The following is a 25,292-nucleotide window of genomic DNA, read 5'->3' as shown; positions in this document are numbered from 1 at the left end:
GATGAAATAATAATATACTAAGTATGGACCACCTTACCTCATCTCTACAAAGTGTGTCCAAGGTTCCCCGGTAATGAGTGACCTCGTGAGGTTTAAACTTTGCTACTGTATTAAACCTGTCATCAGAAACATACATCAACAATCATAATCAAGAGGTATACAGATAGTATATATGATAAATAATTATCGAAATTTTATATGTTTAACAAAGCATACCGGCATCCATAATGTGTGCCCGGCTCTGGATGAGGAGGAAACAACGGAGCAATGGGTGGAAATCGTATCCATGCCCAGATTTGAAGGAGAATATGGAAACCACTCATGTCAGATCGACCGGCATTTGTCAATTCATACAAATTCCTGAACAAGTGTGACAGAACCGCAGATCCCCAGCTGAATCGACCAATATTATCAAATCCTCCCCCAAGCAACGGGACTAGCCGACAATCGAAATTGCTGCCTCCAGACTTGTCCGCCAGCAACCAAGAACCCAGCATCCTGGCAATGTGCGCCTTTGTGAAGTAGATCTTGGCGTCATGATCCCCGGCATAATCGGTCCACCGGGTATATAACCGATCTAAGTATGAGATACGCAGGTCGCCTGAATGATGGAACTCATTTGGCTGTGGAACCGCGCCAAATACAGCCCCACAAGCAGCCGACCAATCCTCAAAGGTAGAGCTAGTGACAACAGCCCCGTCAGTAGGCAAGCCCAATATGCCTACCACATCTTGCAAGGTGATAGTCATCTCACCTTGGGTCATGTGGAAAGTATGTGTCTCTGGTCTCCACCTCTCGACCAGAGCACTAATTAAAGGGGCATCGATATGTGATAAACTAATACATTACAGCGTGTTAACGAATGGTATTGAATAATTACATAAATACAAAACAACGTAAATTGCATACCTGGATATGTCGCATCCGGGCAACATGTATAAATCCAGCCTGTGTCAGGTAGTCTGCGACAACCTGTGGGATAGCGCCGATAGGTGGCCCCCCCGTTGGCTTCCCACGTCTCGTCTTTATTTTCCTGACATGCTCCGTATTCCACACTCGCTGTGAAATATGAGCACGCCGCTTCCTCTTACAAAGGACGTCCCATCTGTACGGCCCATGTATTATGTACATGCTGGGATCGGTAGGCTCTACATCCGATGCAGAACCCGATGAAGATGATGAGTCAGCCATTACCCTCAACTATATCATATAAAACAACTTTTAAATTAATCACATGTAATGCCTCATTTAATTTACAAATTAATTAAGCAATGCCATAATTTATTATCAAATAATTTAAGCATATGCGTAATTTATTTTACTAGAATCGAAATTAATGAAATAATGTTAATACTATTAACAGTCATTTATTTGTAATTAAATAAAAAAAACATTGGACAAAAATAATATAATACTTACAAAATACTTAACCCTAGGTCAATAATAACTTCATAAATATATACTAATAATCACACCTAACTGACTACAACATTATGAATACACTCCCGCATTTATAACATCATACATACAAAATTTACGAAGTCGCTATCACTATTTTCTAAATCACTAATTAATACGCTAAACCCTAATGCATAATTAAATATTAATAATAATAACTACGTAACCAAAAAAAGGGAAGTATCATTATAACATTCATAGCATGGCATATTCATTTCTAAGTGACTATCCTAATGTTCTAAGTCTCTAATATACGATCAATCCTAACATGTATTACTAACTACCACTGTAATTTAAACGTATACATAGGAGGTATTACGACCTTACCTAAGTTGGCAGAGCTTCGCTACGAACCGTGGTTAGAGAGAGGTAGAGAGAGGTGAATGAGTGAGGAATGAAATGGTGAAATGGGGGATTATATAGATGCACCATGAGACGCCCCTTTTGACGCCTCTTTGAGGGGTCTTCTCCTTCATGAGAGACGCCTCACTGGGGCGTCACATGTGACGCCTAAAAGAGACGTCACCGTGTGCAATAGATCTGTAATTATTCTCCAAACAGCAATAAATGCGTAATTTTTTAATTAAAATGCAATAAATAAATTTTTTTGCCATATAAATCCATATATATATATATATATATATATATATAAGATTTTATAAGAGTTATATTATAGGAAAAGTGATTGTGTAATGTTATAGAGATTCGTTTTGCGTGCCGTAGTTTTTTTTTTTGCTTCAAAAAGTGTGGGCCCCACAAAATGTTGTGTGTAGGAAACTTTTTTGTGTCATGTTAAATGATGAATGCAAACTCCATATATATATATATATATATATATATATATATATATATATATAGGTAGGATCCTTTGACATCGGTGTCAAATTTGAAATTTGACACCTCATCTGATAGCCGTTAGATCAAAAAAGATTAATAATGTCACATGCTTACAAATCAGAGTCGTTGATCTTTATTGACCTAATAACTCTCAGATGAGGTGTCAAATTTCAAATTTGACGCTAGTGTCAAAGAATCCTATCTCTCTCTCTCTCTATATATATATATATATATATATATATATATGCTTTTGCAATTCCACTGAATGAGAGGTGAAGGTAAAAGGTCTTTACAAAAGTGCTTCATCAAGAAATGGATTTTTAAACTTGGAATTTTAAATAACCACTTTTAATCACTGTAACCGGCATTTTATGATCTAAAAGAGACCAATGGGTAAATAAAAGAAATTGGCATTGCTCTAGTTAAATTTAATCCTCTTGAATACAAAATGTAAATCTGATTTGGAATCTTTCTGTGATAGATTCACAATCAGATGAATTGGGTTTTCTTTCTTGTCTTCATATGATTGGTCTGAATTAATGGCCAATGGAAAAGCGATAACGTTGGGCTCGTTTTTTATGTTAAGCTATAACTACGATTTGTAAAATTCAAAAAACTTAGGAATGGGCTTCATTGGCAGGAGTCCAGCCTAGTTCAGACCGATTTCCTTAAAAGACCATAAATTTTCAGTCTTTTCGTTAAAGTTTAGTAATTGGAAGGGTTGATGACTTTTTGACCATCTTATTGTGAAAACAGTAACATTGTATTGGATTAAGTCTTTCGCCAAATTATTTATTCATGTAACGCGAAAAGTCTCGCAATTAAGTACTACGTGTTAAGACACACACCTATATTCAGCATGTTCCACGTCACGACACACAAATATGCGCACACAGGGGACGCTGCATCTTTGTCAAGAATCCTGCACCCTGTATAGGGGTGGCAAAAATGAGCCAACCCGTCGGGTTGGCTCGTAACCCACATAAAACGAGTCGGGTTGGGTTGGCAAAAATGAGCGGCCAGCTCGATTTAGCCGACCCGAACCAACCCGGGCTCAAACGAGCCAGCTCGCGGGTTGAACGAGCCAGCTCGCGGGTTATTGTCTTTTTTTTTTTAATAAAATACAATGGATTTTACTGATGGATTCTCCACTGATGGACTTTACTATATTGGTCGCTTTTGCAGGTCCTTTTTTTCATGATTGACTTTTGATTCTAGATTCTTATCGTTGAATTATATAATGGATTTCTTTTATTTTTTATTTTTTGGCTTTATATACGTTTTATGGTTATCGTGAGTTAGAGTAATTCGGAAAATCATGATAACTGACTCCTGTGATTCGTGGAGTGGTTTGTGTTTCATTTAATGTTTTTGGATTTTGTAAACTACTCTACTTGTAGTTGGACTGCAAAATACAATAATTTTATACAGGAGAACAAACCACAAAAATTAAAAAAATTTGAGCCAACCCGCGAGCTAATATTTTGAGCTAACCAACCCGCGAGCCAACCCACTAGCATCATTTCGAGCTAACTCAAGAGCTTTTTTTTAGCCAACCCGTGAGCTTTTTTACGAGCCAACCCGCGAGCTGATTATCGAGCCAACCCGCGAGCCAACCCTAACCCGGCTTGGGTCGAGCCGGGTTGGGTTTTCTGGCTCGTTTTTTTTCGAGCCAACCCGACCCGACCCATTTTTTCGGGCTGAACGCGGGTTGGGTCGGGTTGGCCCGTTTTGCCAACCCTAACCCAGTATATGAGCGTTTAGATGCGGTAAAGTTACATGCACATCTTAGTTAGCAGAACACGCTACAACTAGATGTACGTCCAAGATGCGCTTATGCATGATGCACGTTTCTGCAGATGTTGACATGTGGCAGTAACGTGGATGTTGGATTAGCAACAAAAGACACGCATGTTACCCATGGGTGTCTTGCTCAATGTATACCCAACCCCACAAACGAAAAAACCATAGTCTCCATTGCTATCCATCTCTTATCCGCATTCTCCACTAGAATCCATATCTATGTTTCTCTTTTTCATTTGGCAACAAAAATGAGTTCAAAATTAGAAACAATTTGTGCACTTATATACTACAATGGTAGAAAAGTTGTAGGTCATCATGGTATAACATTTGAAGGCGAGAAAAAAATAATGCGTATTACACGTGGCACTAGCTTTGAGGAGTTGGAGGACAAAATTTATCAAAAATTTATCAAAAATTTGAGTTGTAAGGGAATCAATATATTTGTGAAGTGATAGTTAAAAATCTTGTTGCCGGTGGTGAATACACAAGTATATCAATCAATAATGATGATTCTGTTGATATTATGTTAGATATATTTGTGGAATAATTTGAGAGGAGTTCTTATCGAAGTTGTGTAAGGAGGTTTCTTGAATTATATGTAAATGTTGAAAATATTGAGGATTTATCAATATCGATTCGGTCACTTGATCTGAATAGAGAATCGTATAATGGTAATGTCGATAGGCATGTATCGTCATTTGTACCTTCGCTAATGCACAAAAATGCTATAATTTAGGATGAAGACATCCCAACATAGGCTCCTAACTGTGATGACGACGAAGAAGAAGAAGACAAGGATGATTGTCTAGCTGGTGAGCAGAATGATGATCAGTCTAATATTGAATAGGACGAGGAACGTAATCCACCTATCATGCCGATTGAATTCCAAAACACCATCTAAGAAGCGTCATCAAATGATGTTTATGGGTATCAAATCGTGGTTGAAGGTTAGTTGACCAATGGATTTATTCACAGTTATATTGTATGTTTACGTTGTTCATTTAACTATTAATTTGGATCTTTGTCGTGTAGGTCATAGTGCAACTCCGTTTTGGAATGACATTTATCACTTGATAACTTTCTTGTGGAGAGTTATTTTTAGGCTTAAATTTGATGATTTTGTGCTTTATAAATGCATAATTCCCTTAAAATTACATGATTATGGCATGAATCTGGTCTTTTTTATACTTTGAATAAAAAATATGCTAAGTGTTGATATTTGATGTTATTTCCAGTGCTAGAGCAATTCACTGTCTTTGTTATTTTGTTGCAAGTCAGAGCTGTAGCATGGAAAAGCAGAGTTGTAGCACTCGTGCTTAAGTGGAACAATGCGTTGAATGACATCAGCAGCAACTAGATGTAGGGATCTAAGCCCAAACAGGGAAAAACAGTTCCTTAGTGCCCAAGTTACCATCCTTTGTATAAAAATTCAGAATAATCATGTATCTTGGCAAAATTTGAATTCCCCAACAAATCAGAATTGAATCATCAAGCAAATCAAGATAGAACAGAAGATTATTTTGGCAAGATTTATAGAGATATTCAGCGCTAAAGTTAGTATGCTCTGGTTTAAGTCAATGTCTTAGAAAATTATATCTTCAGCAAATCAGGGAATCTCTAGTCAAATCAAGATCAGATTACAATGTTATTTTTGAGGGATTTGAAGCTACTTGGAGCCCAAGTCATCAAGGTCTATATAAGAAAAAAGCCTACACACACCCAAAAGCTTTTAGAAGAGATTTCAAGTCATGAAACACTTATAGAGAGTTTGAGGGTTCATTGAGAGAGATATAACAGATCAAAGAGAATAGCTAGGGTTCAGTAGAGAGATCACTTCATCTGGTGAATCCTTGCACTACTCCGGCGCTGAAAGACAGTGGATGGTGGCGGAGACAACGATTGTTGTGAGAGGAGAGTGTAACACCCTGTGTGCACCCAGTGTATTAAACATACATATGGTAGTAGCGCAGCTAATTAAATGCGAAAACTAACTATTTCATTTCACTTATGACATCATTATTATTTACCAAGTTGATTACTTATTTCCTTTTCAAAACATTGCCTGTATGTAAATTGCAATAAATAACTAACTGAAATACCTTTTAACATAAAGATGTATCTAAATCACGGATCTACAACACATAGTCCGGACAGTATCCTGATACATTATACAACTCAAATCTAAATAAACAAAGTCAAAGCAATGTGGCATGGACAACCCCCATGCTCACCAAATAAGGCAACAAAGCCAACAAAGTCTCGAATCAAATAACAATATATCAAAAGCAAAGCATGATAATCATCCAGAAATATCAGCACAACAGCATGCATAAATCAACTCAGCTCCGGCCTCCTGCCGCCCAAGGTATCAACCCCCGAGTTACCTGAACCTGAAAATGTGCACCGAATGTGGGGTGAGATCTCTAAAAAGAAATCTCAGTAAGACAAGGGGTCCTCAAGGATCTCTCTACCCCAAGCTCACTTACATGTGCAATATAAGTTCTAAAACAGTAAACAATATAAGTTTCCAAAATCTGTGCAATGCAGCATATAATCATGTAATGTGTGTCAGAATCCTACCGGCCAGAGAAAATGCAGGAATTAGATACGTCTACAACCCACAGTAGTACAAGACACAACTTGTACCCACCCATAAGATCACCATATTGTATGACGCTACATACTCAGGCTTGGCGTCTAGGCGGAACACTACATACATATCATAATGCATTTGCACTTAACAGCTCAATAGCATTTCAATAATCAACATTTCATAAAAGCACACCATGCATATAAATCATCCCTCCATGAGGTATTGTGGAACCAAACATGGGAAAAACCGAGGACACAAAAGCTTACCTCGCAAGCTAACTATCCAACTCAAGAGTCCAATCCAGACCAAGGTCCACAAATAGCACAATCACAATCTGTTTAGACCAGCAATCATATCAACATTTTTAATCTAAGAGTTCAAGACATAACAACAACGTTTTCTTCTTAGTTTCATGTCTTTAGGCTTCTCAAAAAGCCATAAACCCTTAATCCAATTGATTTCGACTTAGTTTAATCATTACAGAGGTTCAACTCCATCAATCATGGGTCCACAAACCCAAAATACCATTATGTATGAACAAAATAGTGACCAACACAAAATTCCCAGAATATCTGGATTTTTGTCGGGGCCATATCCGGATATCCATATCCGGATATCCCCAACCCCATATCCAGATATCAATATCCGAATATCATATCCGGATATTTCGCGACAGAATGCAGTTTCTGCATTTCGCGAAAATACCCATCCAAGTAATTATTTTTAACACTATGCCACGAACAAGCATGCATTTTCAAACACAATAAGGGCAGTGATCATGTTGGTTACTTCATTTTATCATATTACATGCCAATGCATGATTTTTAACAAAGAAACTCATGATCAAAGGTTCAAGAACTTACCCAAGCTCCAAAACATAAGTAAATGTTGCTCTTGGAGCTCTAAAGTCAGCTCCAAGGTGCTGACTCCAAGGGTTCAAGAAAATGGCACACAAAGCTTTGTCCTTTCTCACCAAAAATGACTTCTTGAAGCTCAAAATGTCATGACAATGGCTCCCACAACATGGTTCAAGAACTCAACCCCTAGACTCTCACTAAACAGTACCCACCACTCAGAAAAGGCACCACTCTCCCAAAGCACTCCACATGGTGTTTACAAGGATAGATGGGAAGAATCAATAAGAAAGGTAGCTTCTTGGCTGACATTCATGCATAAGAGTCCAAGCTTCAAGGACAGGGAAGGGTTCAGAAACAAAACAATAAAGGGTCCTCACGTAGAGGCTGAAATATGGCCTAGGGTTATGTGCCCAAATCTATTTATAGCTGTTTAAATTTTAATCGCTCTATATTAGCACTAATAGCTACGCTTAGTATTTTAATCCCAAACTTTAGATTCTGAACCTAGCCATTTTTCTAAGATTTGTCATATTTTTATTTTATTTTTCGTAGCACTTTGCCGGTATGCGCTTTTACGTAGCCACTATCAGTTCTGACGTCAGTTCTCATTCTTTTGACTCCAAACTTGTTATAATAGTCCTAGATATTATTCTAATGATATATACATACTTTTCATAATTTTTCGGGATACTTCATCGGTACACATTTATACCGTGAAGCAGAACCGAAAATTGCACTTTTCGTCAGAAAATCGACTTTCAACATTATAAATCACTTACTATAATTATTTAAGCTCCCTCATAATTATTCAAGGTCAATTATGGAATTATTCCCTAATATCATAATTATATTAATTAAATTAATTAAATTCCTGATTTAACGGTGCGGGTTCTTACATTCACCCCACCTTTTAAGGATTTTGTCCGCAAAATCAGAAGCATACCTGTCCCGAAACTCGGGGTATTGCCGGAGAAGCTCGTCCTCTCGCTCCGAAGTACACTCCTCAGGAGTTCTTCCTTTCCATTGCACTTTGACCATAGGAATGATCTTACTCCTCAGCTTCTTCTCGCCACGATCGAGAATCTTAAGTGGTCCGACGAGAGTTTTCAAGTTCTTCTGATCCTTCACGTCATCAGGTTGCACCACGTACGATGGATCAGCAATAAACTTCCGAAGTTGAGACACGTGAAACACGTCGTGGATGTTGGTCAAGTTCGGAGGCAAGGCAAGCCGGTAGACATTAGGCCCTACCCTACCAAGAATCTGGTATGGCCCTATGAATCTCGGGCTAAGCTTCTCACTCCGAGGGCCTGACCAACACTGGTGACAGGTGAAAGTCTCACAAACGTGTGCCCACCTCACTGAACTCCAGTGGTCGATGCTTGACATCATAATAACTCTTCTGGCGATTCTGCGCCTGCTTCACCTTCTCTCTGATCATCTGGATCTGCTGGGTACCCAATGTGTTTAGGGCCCAAGGCCATGTTTTATTTTATTTTTTTATTTTTATTTCGCTTTTATTTTATGTTTTGGCTGAAGCAGTGAAACCCTAGTCGTCCTGCGTGACGGCTATTTAAGGGAGACTCTAGGAAACCCTTCGACAGTCAGTTTTTACAACAGAGAAGTTTTCTCTGAGTTTTTATTCAATTGCGTTCTTCTTCTTCTTCTTCTTATTTTTTTTGAATTATGTTTACCTTAGCCATGCGAGGCTAAGAACCTTTTAATCAACCTAAGGGTAATAGATTCCATGGATTAGTCTTGAGGATCTGCGTTTATTTCAAATCAGTTTTGTTTCCCCTCCCAACTCAAATTGATATCGTGCGATCGTGGATATTCAATCTGAGGTTCGCGATTGCGATTATGGAAAGGGATTAATCATCAGATTTGATGATTAGGTTGATTGACCCTATGACCTTAAATCAAGCGGGCTGATACTCTGCGATTGTATGAGTAGAAGCATCGTCTTTGATCAAATGCTAAGCGATCGCTTAGAGAGGGTTGCCAATTGGAAATAAGGATTCTGATTCGATTGATAAATCAATCACGATTCTGATATCCTCTTATCCGAGGAAAGACGTCCATAGAACCCAAACCTTAGGTTGGTTATTTTTAATTACGAATTTTACATACAATTTTACATTATGCCTTTTTAATTATTGAATCAAAATCCAAAACCCCCCGTTTATTTTCTGTCATCATAAGCGATTTTTACCCAAACAATTTCCTTGAGAGACGACTTAGGGTTTCCACTTTACTGCAAATTTTCTGAACCCTAAAGAATTAATTTTTAATTTGCGCGAGTTCGACAGCTCGTGTCAGACACCTCCTACCATACAATGCCTCGTAGGGTGCCATGTCCAGGCTAGCATGAAAGCTGTTGTTGTAAGAAAACCCCACCAGCGGTAGATACTGATCCCATGTTGAGCCCTGCTCCAAGTGCAAGCCCTCAACATGTCCTCCAATGTCTGGATGGTCCGCTCAGTCATTCTGTCAGTCTGAGGGTGATATGATGTACTCAATCTCAACTAAGTACCAAAAGCTCCCTGCAGCACCTTCCAGAACCGAAATATGAACTTCGGGTCCCTATCACTGATGATACTCTCGGGCTCCTGTGAAGACTCACAATCTCGCGAACATACAGTTTGGCCAACTGCTCAGTAGTGAAGCTCACCTTTACTTGAAGAAAATGGGCAGACTTAGTCAATCTGTCCACAATGACCCAGATAGAGTCACACCCAGCCTGAGTCTTAGGCAAACCCACCACGAATTCCATGGAAATGTTCTCCCATTTCCACTGCAGTATCTCAAGAGGTTGAAGCTTACCAGACGATTTCTGATGTTCAATCTTTACCTTCTGACAAATCGAACATTTGGACACATATACTGCTATGTTCTTCTTCATACTCGGCCACCAGAACTTCTCTTCAAGTCATGATACTTCTTTGTAGCTCCAGGGTGGATAGTGAATTGGCCCTAAGAGCCTCGGTTAACACCCCCCAGTCAAAGGACCTCAAGGAATTACAATCCTCATCTAGGACATTAGCAACCCATCTTTATTACAAGACACATCATCTTGGTTCTTCACATAATCCAGGCACTTCCTTGCACTTGCACCTTATTGATCTTTTCCATCAGCTCATTTCCAACTCTTATCGTTTTCATCTCGAGAAGTGCACCCCCAAATAAAGAGGTCACTATAAGATCTCAAAACTTCTCAATAACATAAAAATCGTCACTCGATTCTCTGGGATCACGAGTCACTCTATCAATAGAGGTGACCTGACCCCACATACTCTATTCCTCACAATAACTTGGGTGAGTTTAGGTCCTATTCAATGACTCTAGCCTTATCTTGACTTACAATTTTATAAATCATTATTCTCAAAATAAAATTATATTCCTTTCACAGTACGAAATCATAATTATGTTCATTTCAATCAATACATGTTAGTTAACATGCTAATTCACATAGTAACGTAACTTAGTTCACGTACACCTGCAAAATTTTTCAATTCCAATAACATAATAAATCAAATACTCCATACAATAGTATACCTCAATCTCCATGGCATCTGCAAAATAGAAAGTCAAATAAAGATGAAATAACATCGATGCATTACCATAATTTATTGTACTTATTTCATGCTTATCACTACCCATGGTGTTAACATGCCAACTACATATGAAGCAGATCAATAATTTACTTATTATCCTAGATTCATGGAGCCACTCGACCCACAAAACTAACTGTACATACACTTGCCTCGCATATGTCAGATCGGGTGTGGCCTTGCCACAAAGTTCAAGTGTTACACATTTAACTCCTTTAAGAGAATTTCACATTCTCAACAAACCTGACTAGAGAGTGTTCCTCTGTCACCAACAATAAGATATCTTCTCTTAAGTTTTTAAAATAAAGCACCATCCCAATATGTAATGGCATAAGGCATCTTACCTTTCATGTCAAACTTGGCATATCACTCTTCGTGTATTTCACTCATCCAACCACTTGGTGTTTGGAGAGTATAAACTCATATTTCAAGTCTCTTAATGCATTATTATGCCATGGGACAAACTAAAATTTATTCATCTGTGCACCTCGTGCACCCGGACCACCCGATGAGTCAAACTCAAATCGGTTCCCTCATAGGACTTCCAAGAGTCAACACTCTTAGGATCCAATCCCCAAAAGGAAGCCCATGACATAGATTATCAGCCAAAGAACAATTAGGCATACCAGCCTCCTGTATACCTCGTACACAAGGACCACTCAATGAATCGCACATCAACTGAGCGTCCGATGGAACTCCTCAGAGGTAACCTCTTCGGATACATCCTCTCCCGGGATAGTCCACAAAACACTGGTGGCCAATAACCCACTGATGTGCCTCTGGCAAATGCGGTTTTCCAAACTGGAAATTATAATAATTAAGTAATAAAAGAGCAATTTAAATACATATTTTCTTATTATCTTGATTATTTTATGTAAATGATATTTCTCACCTATTGATTGTGTTTTTTCAGGAAAAAATAAAATAAAAATTATAAAAGCCTGTTAACGCAATTCCTGACGGGTGCAGTGATATGCCTTCAGCATATGGGAAAAGCAGATAAAACTAGAGCCAAATGGAGACTTGCCAAAATGAAGATCCACGCTCATAGCGTGGATTTCACGCTGATGGCGTTAAGAACCAGAAACTCCCACGCTCATAGCGTGGAGTTCACGCTGATGGCGTGAAACCATTCTTTCTCCCATGCTCATAGCGTGGATTTCACGCTAATGGCGTCAAGATCCAGAGGCAACCACGCTCTTGGCGTGGAACTGGCGTTGAGAGCGCCAGTTTGCGGAAATCACAGCCCGTGCTTTTCAAGAGGGCAATTTTGGAGGATGAAAAAGAAGATTATAAAAAGGAGGCTCAACATAGAATTAGGTATTCGGGACCTAAGGTGACCGTCGTGCGTCAGAAGGAAAGCTCCGGAGAGAAATTCTTGTTCTTCTTCTTCTTCTTCTTTCTCTTTTACTTTATGTTTTTACGAATATTGGATTTTTAGCCATGATTATGTTTGGCTAGTTACTCTTTATTGTAGTTAGGGTCACAAACCCTATGCGAACCCTTGTTACGATTGATTGATTTATGGTTTTTCGTTCATATAATTATCTTTATCTTTACTTTGTGCGTATTGTATATCTTCTTTGTTAGACTTGATCAATCTAATAGTTGAGGATAGTTTGAGGGTTAGAACCCTAGATAGGAATATTGGGGTTTTCATCTTGAAAAGGGGTAAGACAACAATTACTATGCATGCTAGGAATAGATGTATATTTAATTGCAGATGCTTAAATTATTGAGTTCATTGCTTAATTCTCATGAGGGGTTACTAAAGGATTAGGATTCCAATTGAGGTTAAAGGGTTAAATTGCCAAGGGATTGAGATTTAACTAATTAATTCTAGATAATAATTTATCTGAGTAATTATATAATTGAATATTGTAAATCAATTCAGAGTAAGAAGTGGGGATCATATGGTGAGTGTGTCCTAGCTACAATGCTTTTCTTATTTTTACAAATCAAATCATTCTTGTTCTTATTTTTATTCTTCATTACAGAAAAATTACAAAAATAAGTCTTTATTTTCAGTTCTCAATTTCACACAATTCGACAATATTTGTCACAACCTTTGAACTCTTCCATTCTTAAAAGGAACAATTAATTGATATTCGACCCAATCCCTGTGGAGACGATACTTTACTTACTATCTATATTACTTGTGCGATCGGTATACTTGCCGGGAAGCATCACCCACTCAATCAACCTATTTCCTCAGGTCATATTATCAAACACTTCAATACAACATTCAATGTATAAACATAATTCATACATCAAGTTATGCAATCACAATAATTCAACACACAATTTCTCAACAGCCAACCCGTACCCAAATGATCTCAAGGTTGACCATGGGTAGACAAATAAGATCTACTACGCAGTCTCGGCCATCCAACTGAAGTACCACATCCAGATAATTAGATGAAGTATCACATTTCTCTTCCGTAGTGGTAAGAACCCTCAGAAATGGAGAAGGCTCAATTATGGGCAAGTCTAGCCCCACAACAATCAGACTCGCAAGAAATAAGTGTGTCGTCCCTAAGTCAAACAATACATCACTGACATATCCCTAACGTGAATTATACCTCTCATAAGATTCAGAGCTCGGTGCGATTGCTGACGGTCAGGGGTATCAACTTGATCGGTCTCTGATGGTGCATGAATCATATGAAGTGGTGTCACGTAAGCATCCGCAGCACTAGCGACATATTTGAAACAGTCTCTGGAGAAGTGGCCCTCCTTGCCACACTTGAAACAAATAATCTTCCCCGTAGCACAGGGTCCCCTATGAGTTTTCCCGCAACCAGCACACTTCAGAATAGTCAAAGGTATAGCAAAGTTGCCTGCCTGAGTAGTAGACCTCTTGAATTTGTTTGACGCTTGCCTCGCAGCCCACTACTTTCCCTTGCCTCTACCTCCAAACTTCTTGTCTCTCCAGAAAGTGGAACCACTAGTTCCATTCGCATCAGATTCTTTGACCTTCTTTGCCTTGTGGGTCACACGAACCTTCTCAAAATCACAGCCCTGCTGAATGTGGGTATCGAGGTCTTTAGATGTTGATCCCTCTATCCTCTCTATTTGACACCTTGTAACAGTTTTTACCCTTGCATCTTGCTCCATCTTCGTAACACATCTTTTGACAAGGTGACCTGGCTGGCCACATCTGAAACATACTTTTTGTTCTTCCCCGCAAGTACCCTTATGAGTCTTTCCACACATGCTGCACTTAAGCAACGAGGATTCATTCCCAACTAGCATCCCTCTAACTCCACTCCCAAAATGATGTGGGGATGGAGGTGCTGGCAGCGGAGGATGTTGGTCGTCATTAAAACCCATTCTCAGCTCCTCCAATACGACCCGTACCTTGGTCATATGCGCCAGTCGGTTTGCCTCTAATACATCTTCAATGGCTTTCCGGTTTGCCTCTCTAACAAGATCAATCATAGCCTGGTTGGCCGCTCTAGTGGCTTCTTGTTTGGCTTGCCTAGCAGCGTGCATCTCAGCTAATGCAGTCAGAATAGGATCAGGTTGACCCTCATTCGTCTCTCGAGTTCTCCTAGAAGGCGCCATAACTCTGCACATGTTACACAAAGGATGAGTTGATCAAGCCCATACAATGTGATCACACAAGCATTATCATAGCAAAATCCAAAGAGAAACTCACAAGACAGGAACACACAGCAAGACATCCTAAGTTATTGCAATACATACAGGCTTTTTCCCTAGAAAGTGCTCTGATACCATAAAATGTAACACCCCGTGAGCTCCCGGCGTATTAAACATACATATGGCAGTAGCGCAGCTAATTAAATGCGGAAGCTAACTTTTTTATTTCATTTATGACGTCATTATTATTAACCAAGTTGATTACTTATTTCCTTTTCAAAACATTGTCTGTATGTAAATTGCAATAAATAACTAACTGAAATACCTCTTAACATAAAGATGTATCTAAATCACGATCTACAACACGTAGTCCGCACAGTATCCTGATACATTATACAACTCAAATCTAAATAAACAAAGTCAAAGCAATGTGGCATGGACAACCCCCATGCTCACCAAATAAGGCAACAAAGCCAACAAAGTCTCCAATCAAATAACAATATATCAAAAGCAAAGCATGATAATCATCCAGAAATATCAGCACAACAGTATGCATAAATCAACTCAGCTCCGGCCTCCTGCCGCCCGAGGTATCAACCCCCGAGTTACCTGAACCTGAAAATGTGCCCCAAACGTGGGGTAAGATCTCTAAAGAGAAATCTCAGTAAGATAAGGGGTGCTCAAGGATCTCTTCACCCCAAGCTCACTTACATGTGCAATATAGGTTCTAAAACAGTAAACAGTATAAGTTCCCAAAATCTGTGCAATGCAACATATAATCATGTAATGTGTGTCAGAATCCTACTGGCCAGAGAAAATGCAGGAATTACATATGTCTACAACCCATAGTAGTACAAGACGATACTTGTACCCACCCACGGGATCACCATATATATGTAGGTGGAACACTACATACATATCATAAGGCATTTGCACTTAACAGCTCAATAGCATTTCAATAATCAACATTTCATAAAAGTACACCACGCATATAAACCATCCCTCCATGAGGTATGGTGGAACCAAACATGGGTAAAACCGAGGACACGAAAGCTTACCACGCAAGCTAATTATCCAACTGAAGAGTCCAATCCAGACCAAGGTTCACAAACAGCACAATCACAATCTGTTTAGACCAGCAATCATATCGACATTTATAATCTAAGAGTTGAAGACATAACAACAACGTTTTCTTCTTCATTTCATGTCTTTAGACTTCTCACAAAGCAATAAGACCTTAATCCAATTGATTCTGACTTAGTTTAATCATTACAGAGGTTCAACTCCATCAATCATGGGTCCACAAACCCAAAATACCATTCTGTATGAACAGAATAGTGACCAACACGAAATTCTCAGAATATCCGGATATTTGTCGGGCGTATCCAGATATCCATATCCGAATATCATATCCGGATATCTCCAACCCCAAATCCGGATATCAAAATCCGAATATCATATCCGGCTATTTCGCGACAGAATGTTTGTTTTTGCATTTCGCGAAAATACCCATCCAAGTAATCATTTTTAACACTATGACACGAACAAGCATGCATTTTCAAACACAATAAAGGCAGTGATCATGTTGGTTACTTCATTTTATCATATTACATGCCAAGGCTTGATTTTTAACAAAGAAACTCATGATCAAAGGTTCAAGAACTTACCCAAGCTCCAAAACAGAAGTAAATGGTGCTCTTGGAACTCTAAAGTCAGCTCCAAGGTGCTGACTCCAAGGGTCCACGAAAATGGCACACAAAGCTTGGTCCTTTCTCACTAAAATGACTTCTTAAAGATCAAAATGCCATGACAATGGCTCCCACAATAAGGTTCAAGAACTCAACCCCTAGACTCTCACTAAACAGTACCCACCACTCAGAAAAGGCTAACTACCACTCTCCCAAAGCACTCCACATGGTGTTTACAAGGATAGATGGGAAGAATCAATAAGAAAGGTAGCTTCTTGTCTCACATTCATGCATAAGAGTCCAAGCTTCAAGGACAAGGAAGGGTTCAGAAACAAAACAGCAAAGGGTCCTCACGTAGAGGCTGAAATATGGCCTAAGGTTATGTGCCCAAACCTATTTATAGCCATTTAAATTTTAATCGCACTGTATTAGAACTAATAGCTATTTTAATCAAAAACTTTAGATTCTGAACCTAGCCATTTTTCTAAGATTTGTCATATTTTTATTTTATTTTTCACAGCACTTTGTCGGTACGCGCTTTTACATAGCTGGTATCAGTTCTGACATCAGTTCTCATTATTTTGACTCCAAACTTGTTATACTAGTCCTAGATATTATTCTAGTGATATATACATACTTTTCATAATTTTTTGGAATACTTCATCGGCACGCATTTATACTGTGAAGCAGAATCGGTATCTACACTTTTCGTCAGAAAAGCGACTTTCAACATTATAAATCACTTACTATAATTATTTAAGCTCCCTGATAATTAATTCAAGGTCAATTATGGTATTATTACCTAATATCATAAATATATTAATTAAATTAATTGAATTCCTGATTTAACGGTGCGAGTTCTTACACAGAGCTACAACAACATCCCTATTTATTCTATCTTAGTTCTATGGAATCTTATTCTTTCTTTTTTGTTTCTTTCTATTCAAATATGAGCTAAATTATTAGAATTGGGCGATAGAGTACTTATATTGTGATGTAATTAGTTTGCCTAAATTTTGCTATGTGATTTTCCATTTACTTGTTTAATAATGTACTTAAATTATCTCTAATCTTGTTGACTTGTCGAGAGAGAGAGAGAGAGCTACAAGAGATTTAGGGTTTGGTCCATAGAGATATAGGTGAACCCAAAAAATTATTAAATATTGTGGTTTAACTAATATAATTGGTTAATAGTGGGTAGGGAGATCATTCACACCACAGAAATATATGGAACTTGCACTTAATGGATTCATAACTATATTGGCCATATAGATATGAGAACTAGTATACATGTATTGCTGGTGAGAGCCTTCGTATACAAAAGTGTTCTGATTACTGATGCACGATTGTTATATCATTGCTACTACATTCTGATGAAATTGCAATATTGGAGAAATTAATCCCAATCTATCTTTGAATGCTTGATACTTATCTTTTTGTTGTGTTTTCTTAGTTAATCAGTAGTTTTAGCTTATGTTAAGTATTAGTTATTAATTTAGTCATTAATTAATTAAAAATCATCATTGTTCCTTTTATTACTTCACTTAGAGCCGTAGATTTACTTAATCTCTGTGGAATCGATACTTGGACTCACACATCCACTTTATTACTTGTGATATGTGCACTTGTATACTTATGTGATTTCTATATAGATACATTTGATTGCGAAATTGCACAACAACACTTATACATTAATTATGAGTATCTAAATGAGGATCAGGTATGCAATGAGAGGAAGTATTGTGGTCCATGGACCATTGAGGATGAGTTGTTTGTTAAACAAGAATTTGAATCCAAGGAAGCAGTGCAGATGATGGTCAAGTCTTATTGCACAAAAGATCAGCAAGAAGCTAAGGTAGTTGAGAGTACGACTGTGAAACTAGTGATGAGGTGTCAGAACCATGATGCTGAATTTCCATGGCGAATGAGGGCAATGAAACCAAAGAATGGATCAATATGGGTTATGAGCAGTGGGTTAGACCTTATAATTGTGTGAATTACCATTTATCCAAAGATCACAGACAACTTGATTCTGCCTCCATGACTTTAGCTATATTAGGTGAATGATCATTTTTTAAAGTTGTATTAATTTAGATTGTTGCAACCCAAACTGATGCATCACCCTATCTTGTCGGTGATGTTCCACAATACGAAATGAGAAATTCGGTGACACAACCCTCTACATCAACTGTGTCTCTGCAGATGCACCCTGAAAATGATATTCTTTGTAGGGCTGCCAGATAATCTGTTATAAAACAAATAATGAAATTAAGTTAATTGTAGAACAATAACCAAAGCAAATCAACATTAATGCAAAATATTCAAAATCATTACATCTCGTCTACAGTCTGCCTATTATATCAAGTGTAGATCAATAATGCATCAGACGCGCCTTGGCAAATAGTTAAATCTTATAAAAAAATACAAAAATAATTCTAATAATTAACTATGTAATCCAACAATTAGCATAAAAAATATTATGCAATATAATCATACATCAGTTCAACAGGATATTCTCGATCGCTCGCAAATGGAATAATTGGTAAGATGGGCGGGAATTTGATCTATGCCCATATCTCCAACAATGTCAAGAAACATCCATTTTCTTTTGTGTAAGGTTTATCGCCTCACTCAACTCCCTATATAGATGTGCTAGCACTGTCGCACCCCAACTATAGGTGGCAGTGCCCTCGAAATCCCCTCCCATAAATAAAATATATCGTATAGCTACCTTATTCGATGACCTTTCGCATAATAAAAACCCACTAATCAGGAAGAATAGATAGCGGGTGTGTAAAGTAGATCCTAATCCGAATCGCCCTCATATGCGACCCAATGTCTGTAATACCAATCCAAAAAAGACATCTGCAAATACCCTCCCTCGAGCTCTTGTAGTAAAGGGTAGAAACGCAATATATCGAGTATGACATCACTCCATGAAGCAGTAGTCATGGTTTCTTCTCTGAAGACAAACCAAGTATAGTTGCCACATCTTCAAGAGTAATGGTGCATTTGCCCTATGTCATGTGAAATGTATGTGTCTCATGGTGCTACGACTAGTGCACTAACTAGTGCATGATCGATCTGCAATAAATTATACATAAATACATATGACCATTCGCCCATAAATTGTTACAAATAATTTATTTAAGCATTAAATAACTAACTAGTAAATGTCACATTCGTGCAACATGATCAAATCCAGCACACCTCAGGTGCTCCACCATTGCCTCCAGAATATTATCCGGATCATGAAGATCTGTGTCTGCACCCTGTGTCTCTCACAGACCTTCTACACCCTCATGTATCTCGTGTTCCACACAGCATGGGACACATGATATTCCTGCATTTCCCTATTCAATATACCATACTCTTCGGGACCCAAAGTAATCTCATTGAGATCCATATGAAACTATTTTCCAAATATAGAATCAAATTATAGTAATAATGTAAAAAATTTAATTCTAATATCTATATATCTATTTAATTTATAGTACCTACATTATATAAATAATAAAATAACTACATTATATAATTTCAGTAACAAAAAAAATTAATTTGTATTCACATCATAAATATTCACAATCCTACACAACAAGATAACAAAATTATTATATTACACATTAAATCTTAAGTCCAAACAAATTTCAGGGTACTAACCTAATGTTTCAACAATACCTATAAATATTAAATTTACTATATTACCTAGTCATTGGTACTAACCTAAGTTTTCAACACTAACTATAAATATTAAATTTAATACATTACCTAGTCATTGGTGTTAACCTATGGTTTTAATAATTTGAAAATATTATTAATAGAAATAAGATAGATTTAAAGTAACTTGAGAGAAACAGATATAACTTTCACTTGTAGAGAGAAATTATTATTCCATTAAAGTAATTACTTTTCATTTTTTATTTCCTCAGTACCAAAGAGAGCACCAAAAATTTGTTCCTTAAATGAAACACCTTCACACTTTACGAAGAAAATTAGTATAATCTAATCGGATGAAGACATTTCTTTTAAAATAAAACATATATATATATATATATATATATATATATAAGTTAAAAAAGGGATAATCTTATTTGATAATTGTGTATTACATCTGTCCAATTTCTCCCTATTTAAAGAGACTAAATAACCTAATGGGCTAAACCCAAAGAAGATTCTAGAATGGAAATAAATAAATAAATAAATATAATTATTCACAACACTCCCCCTTAAGCTGAGGAATAAATATTTATCATTCTCAATTTACTAGTAAGCTCTTGAAACCTTTCTAAGGGAAGTTCATTTGTTAGAATATCAGCTAATTGACATCGAGAAAGGATGTATGGAGTGGTGATCAACCCGCTATCAAGCTTCTATTTGATGAAATGGAGGTCGACCTCAATGTGCTTAGTCCGATCATGTTGAATTGAATTATGAGCTATACGAATAGCGGAGTTATTATCACAAAATAGCTTTATAGGTCCTTCAGATCTTATTTTAAGATCACCAAGTATAATTTTCAACCACAATAATTCACAAATCCCTTGAGCCATAGCTCAAAATTCAGCCTCTGCACTCGATCTGGCAATCACGTCCTGCTTCTTACTCCTCCATGTCACTAGGTTACCATAAAGAAACATACAATAAACATTTGTAGATCGACAATCAGTCACAGATCCAGCGAAATTAGCACCATATAAACTTCTAAAGAGAGATTGCCATCACGCCTAAACAACAGTCCTTTACTAGGAGTGGCTTTAAGATACTGAAGAATTCTCTCCACTGTCTGTGTAACACCCCGTATATATCCGGTAGTGTTATCATTACATCGTATTAAGCGGTGCTTAATTAAGAATGCGGAATATTCTTTTTCTTTTCAATTATGACGTCATTATCAATTACCATCTTGATTACTTAATCATTTTCATAAAATATCGCCTGTATATAAATTGCAATAAGACATCTACTGAAATACCTCAATATATAAATAAGTGTGTATCTAAAATCACGGATCTACAACTCGTAGTTCGGACCGTATCCTGATACATTATTACAACTCCAAATAAAACAAGACATAAACAATACTATGTGTCATGGACAATTCCCATGCTCACCAAATAAACAGCGTAAACAACAAGTCTCAACATAAAACTCCATAACATAAACTGAAGCTATAAGCATATAAGTAGCATGCAAATCCAGCATCCAACATGTCAGCATAAATAACAGCAAATCTAACTCAGCTCCGGCCTCCTGCCGCCTGAGGTCTCAACATTACCTCACCCTGAAATAAGCATTCCCCAAATGTGGGGTGAGATCTCTAAACAAGAAATCTCAGTAAGACAAGGGGTCCTCAAGGATCTTCCACCCCAAGCTCACTTACATGTGCAATATAAGTTCTAAAAGCAGTAATATCATTATCAGTTCCAAAACTATGTGGTGTACACCTCACAATTTTAAATCAAGTAATTAAAATATTAAGTGAGCAATCAAGTGATGGATTAGTGAAAATCCAAAAGATTAGGCCAAAATACAAAGAAAGGGCAAAACGGTAATTAGCCAACACGCAACCCTAGGAAGATAAAAATTGAGTAGAAGGTCTCAGATGGTAAAAATAACCCTGGAAATGGGTTCAGAACGAAAAATTGAGTGGACAGGCAAGTTTCAGAAAAATCAGTGAATAGTGTTTTTCGCGGGTAAAAATACCGCGGTACGATTGCACCGTAAAACGTGCCGATTGAGTTTTGAGCTCTAGGTTTCAAATATGAGTTGTAAATGTTTTTTTGAGTTAGGAAATATGATTTTGATGAAATTTGATGGAATTGAGTCATTTTGGGAAAAATTGATGAATAGTGATTTTCCGGTGTAAAAATACTGCGGTATAATTGTACCGATAAGCGTGAAAATTTTATCAGTATTTTTGGGAAACAAAAATATGACATGAACAAGAAAAATATGTAGGTCATGAATTTGTGGTTGAAATTAGGTGATTGATTAAAGTTAAAACGCGTGTGGGACCCGCCTGTGACTTAAGTGAGTCAAACTCACCTTTTTTTCACACTTTCTCTCTCCTCCCTCTCTTCTCTCCCGCGTGCAGCAGCCCCTCCATGGCCAAGAATTGCTCAAGCTTTCTTTCTTCCATAACTTGGTCAAATCTCCACCGAATCCAACGATTTTTGTCTTGAAACTTGTTGGAAAACACCTCCTAAACACATTGGTACCACTCTTGAGCCTTGAAATCGCGTGTGTGAGGAGATCTTGGCCATTTACAGCTGCGGTTTTGGTGAGGAATTTTGTGTTCTTGGAGCTTCCAAGTGCTCCAATGGTGGAGTATAGTTAGGAGGAGCCTTGTACCTTCCATTTGGGTGAGTGTTCTTGCATTTTAAATGGTTGATGGTGATGATTTGATTTTGAAAACCTAAACTTTGATATGATGAATAGTGACGTTAGAGAGCTCAATTTGAAAATGTGTATTAGATGATAATGTGTTAGAATGATGTATTAAAGCTAGAAATGCGATGAAATTTATTGGTGAAAATTGATGAATTTAACTTAGAAAAATTTGATGATCATGATTTTGGACTTGTGAATTTTGGTGTTGAGACTTGTTTGATGAATTGTGGCATGATGGTATGATGATATGATAGGTTGTGTGAAGGTTGGAGTGATTAAATTGAATGGAAATTCTTTGGAATGTCATAGGGCAAGATTCGAACCTTTGAGGAAAAATGAGTGAATTGATGATGAAAAATGATTTGGATGATGATTTGTGTAGTTATATAGTGCTTAGATGGGTTGTGTTGTGATTGGCAAGTGTTAGAATCAATGGAAAAATAATAAGTGGTTTAGTTGGCATAAATGAACCTAGAGCGAAATATTTAGCGAAACGATGCTTAAAAGACATAAAACGGCGAAACGACAGTTGAAATGGCCTTATGGCAACCCAAGGATGGGTACTATAATGAGAAAGAAAATTTAGAAAAATAAATCCCCAATTAACACCTATATGGCCGAACCTCCAAGGGAAAAAGGGGGGATTTTGCGGTTTTCGCTTTCTGATGTAATCCGACGCGAAAATGACGAACCGGCACTTGAATTGGCTTATTGACAACCTAATGAGACGTAACAAAATGAGAAAGAAAATTTAGAAAAATAAATCTCACATTTACACTACAATGGCCGAACCATCAAGGGAAGATGGGGAGGATTTTTGTGTTTTTGCGTTTTGATACTATTTGACGAGTACTGATGGATGTACGTTATTGTATAGGTTGCCGTACATCGACCTGAATCCCGAATCTTGAATCAGTGAATTGCCCTTGGTCCGGGACCAAGTGGATTGAGGTAAGAAATTGGTTCATTGCATGTGTAATTATAAATTAACATGTATGGGTTGAACTGAGAGTGATTGGGAATGTCCTCTGTGTAGGCATTCCGCTGTGTACCGAGTTGAGGGATAAGCTGCTACGGAGCTTGTGGAAACACGAATTAAGGTAACCTCTTGGTACTGGGGCTTGTTCCCCTTTTCTGTTCCACCTTGCCAGTTGATGGCAACGGTAGGAAGTGTGTATGAATAGTATAGAACACATGAGCATGCATGCATTATTGCTATGGGTACTGCGGTACCGAGTCTCTGGCCAGTAGACAGTTTTATTAGCCTTCGGGCATTTTCGGACTTCCGCTGGATAGGTCTCCAGGAGGGAGTTCCAGTTGACTGCGGTCATGGTGTGTGATCCGGGTAGGAGCACACTAGGAATGTCTTTGGCGTTTTGGTTGGTTTGGGCATCATGGTTGTGGTTTCTGTGAACACACCTTGGATGATACCCATAGGCTTATATATGCCGAGGGCGTACGTGGAATTGGGGTTACCATCCCGTATCGTCGTATTTTGTTTTCTTTATATTCCCCATTCTCTAAATCCCTTGCTATACCCCGTTTTCAAAGTGGTTGTTGTATTCTATTGATATGCATCGAAGTGAACCATTGGGTGGAGTTTTCTCCAGAACCTCTTGGTTACTGAGATATATTCGTATATCTCACCCCGTTTCGGGGCATTTATTTCAGGAGGTAGCAGTGGAGCAGGAGCCTCGGGCAAGAGGCCCGCAGAGTGAGCGCTGGAGCGCTTCATATTTTGCATTTTGTTGGCCGTGTGGCCTAGGCTAGACTTAGGGCATGAACATGTCATTTGTATTTATTAGTAGCTTCATTAGCATCTTGTTCATGCCATTTTGCCTAAGTCTAGTAGTGATGTATTTGGTTATGTTGTCTTTTAAATTAAGTTGAAATTTTAGAAGAATGTAATTTGAAGTTTTAGTTTCAAGTTGTAATTTGTAAAGCCATATTGTAATAGTATTGATGCATGTCTAATTATGATGGAAGGGCCTTAGGCCTATTTTAGGTTATGATAATATGTATGATGGAAATATGCACGAAAAAAGTGTTAGTGATTGCAACTACTTAAGAATGATTAATATGGACTCTATGTTTAATAACTATAAACTGGATTGGGTTGTAAGTGCCCCAAGGCGTTGTTGGTCCTTGTGTGTGCCACCCATTGGATTATTACTGTATTATCATGTGTTTATTAGGTACATTTGAGGTTTAAATGATCTTTTACAAATTTGGGATTATTGGAAAAACAAAGGAAACTCTGGCGAATTTTCTGTAGAATTGGCAGATTTTAGGCGAACTTCGGGAGAGCATATCTCCCTCCATAGAAGTCCCCTAGGGACGTGCCATACGCCATTTTGAAGGTTGAGATGTCCTCTACCTTGTGTCAAAATTTAAGGAAATTCTGGGTTGATCTTCGGCCTGAAAAAAATAGAGAAACACGGACTGCCCATGT

General features: G+C 37.8%; 1 long non-coding RNA gene across 1 annotated transcript; it reads left to right on the top strand.

The window, feature by feature from the left end:
- The first annotated feature begins 22,549 nt into the window (after positions 1-22,549).
- On the top strand, positions 22,550-24,645 carry LOC133309449 (uncharacterized). The gene is made up of 4 exons (XR_009751334.1): positions 22,550-22,812; positions 23,718-23,791; positions 23,877-23,940; positions 24,512-24,645. It is a non-coding gene; the product is annotated as an uncharacterized LOC133309449 (long non-coding RNA).
- The last annotated feature ends 647 nt before the right edge of the window (positions 24,646-25,292 follow it).

Source organism: Gastrolobium bilobum, unplaced genomic scaffold (assembly GCF_033153095.1).
Source record: "Gastrolobium bilobum isolate Gb01-03AN ecotype WA unplaced genomic scaffold, APGP_CSIRO_Gbil_v1 utg40732, whole genome shotgun sequence".
In the NCBI taxonomy this organism is placed as follows: Eukaryota; Viridiplantae; Streptophyta; class Magnoliopsida; order Fabales; family Fabaceae; genus Gastrolobium; species Gastrolobium bilobum.
The sequence above is the reverse complement of the archived record's forward strand: the minus strand, read 5'-3'. Positions and strand labels throughout refer to the sequence as shown.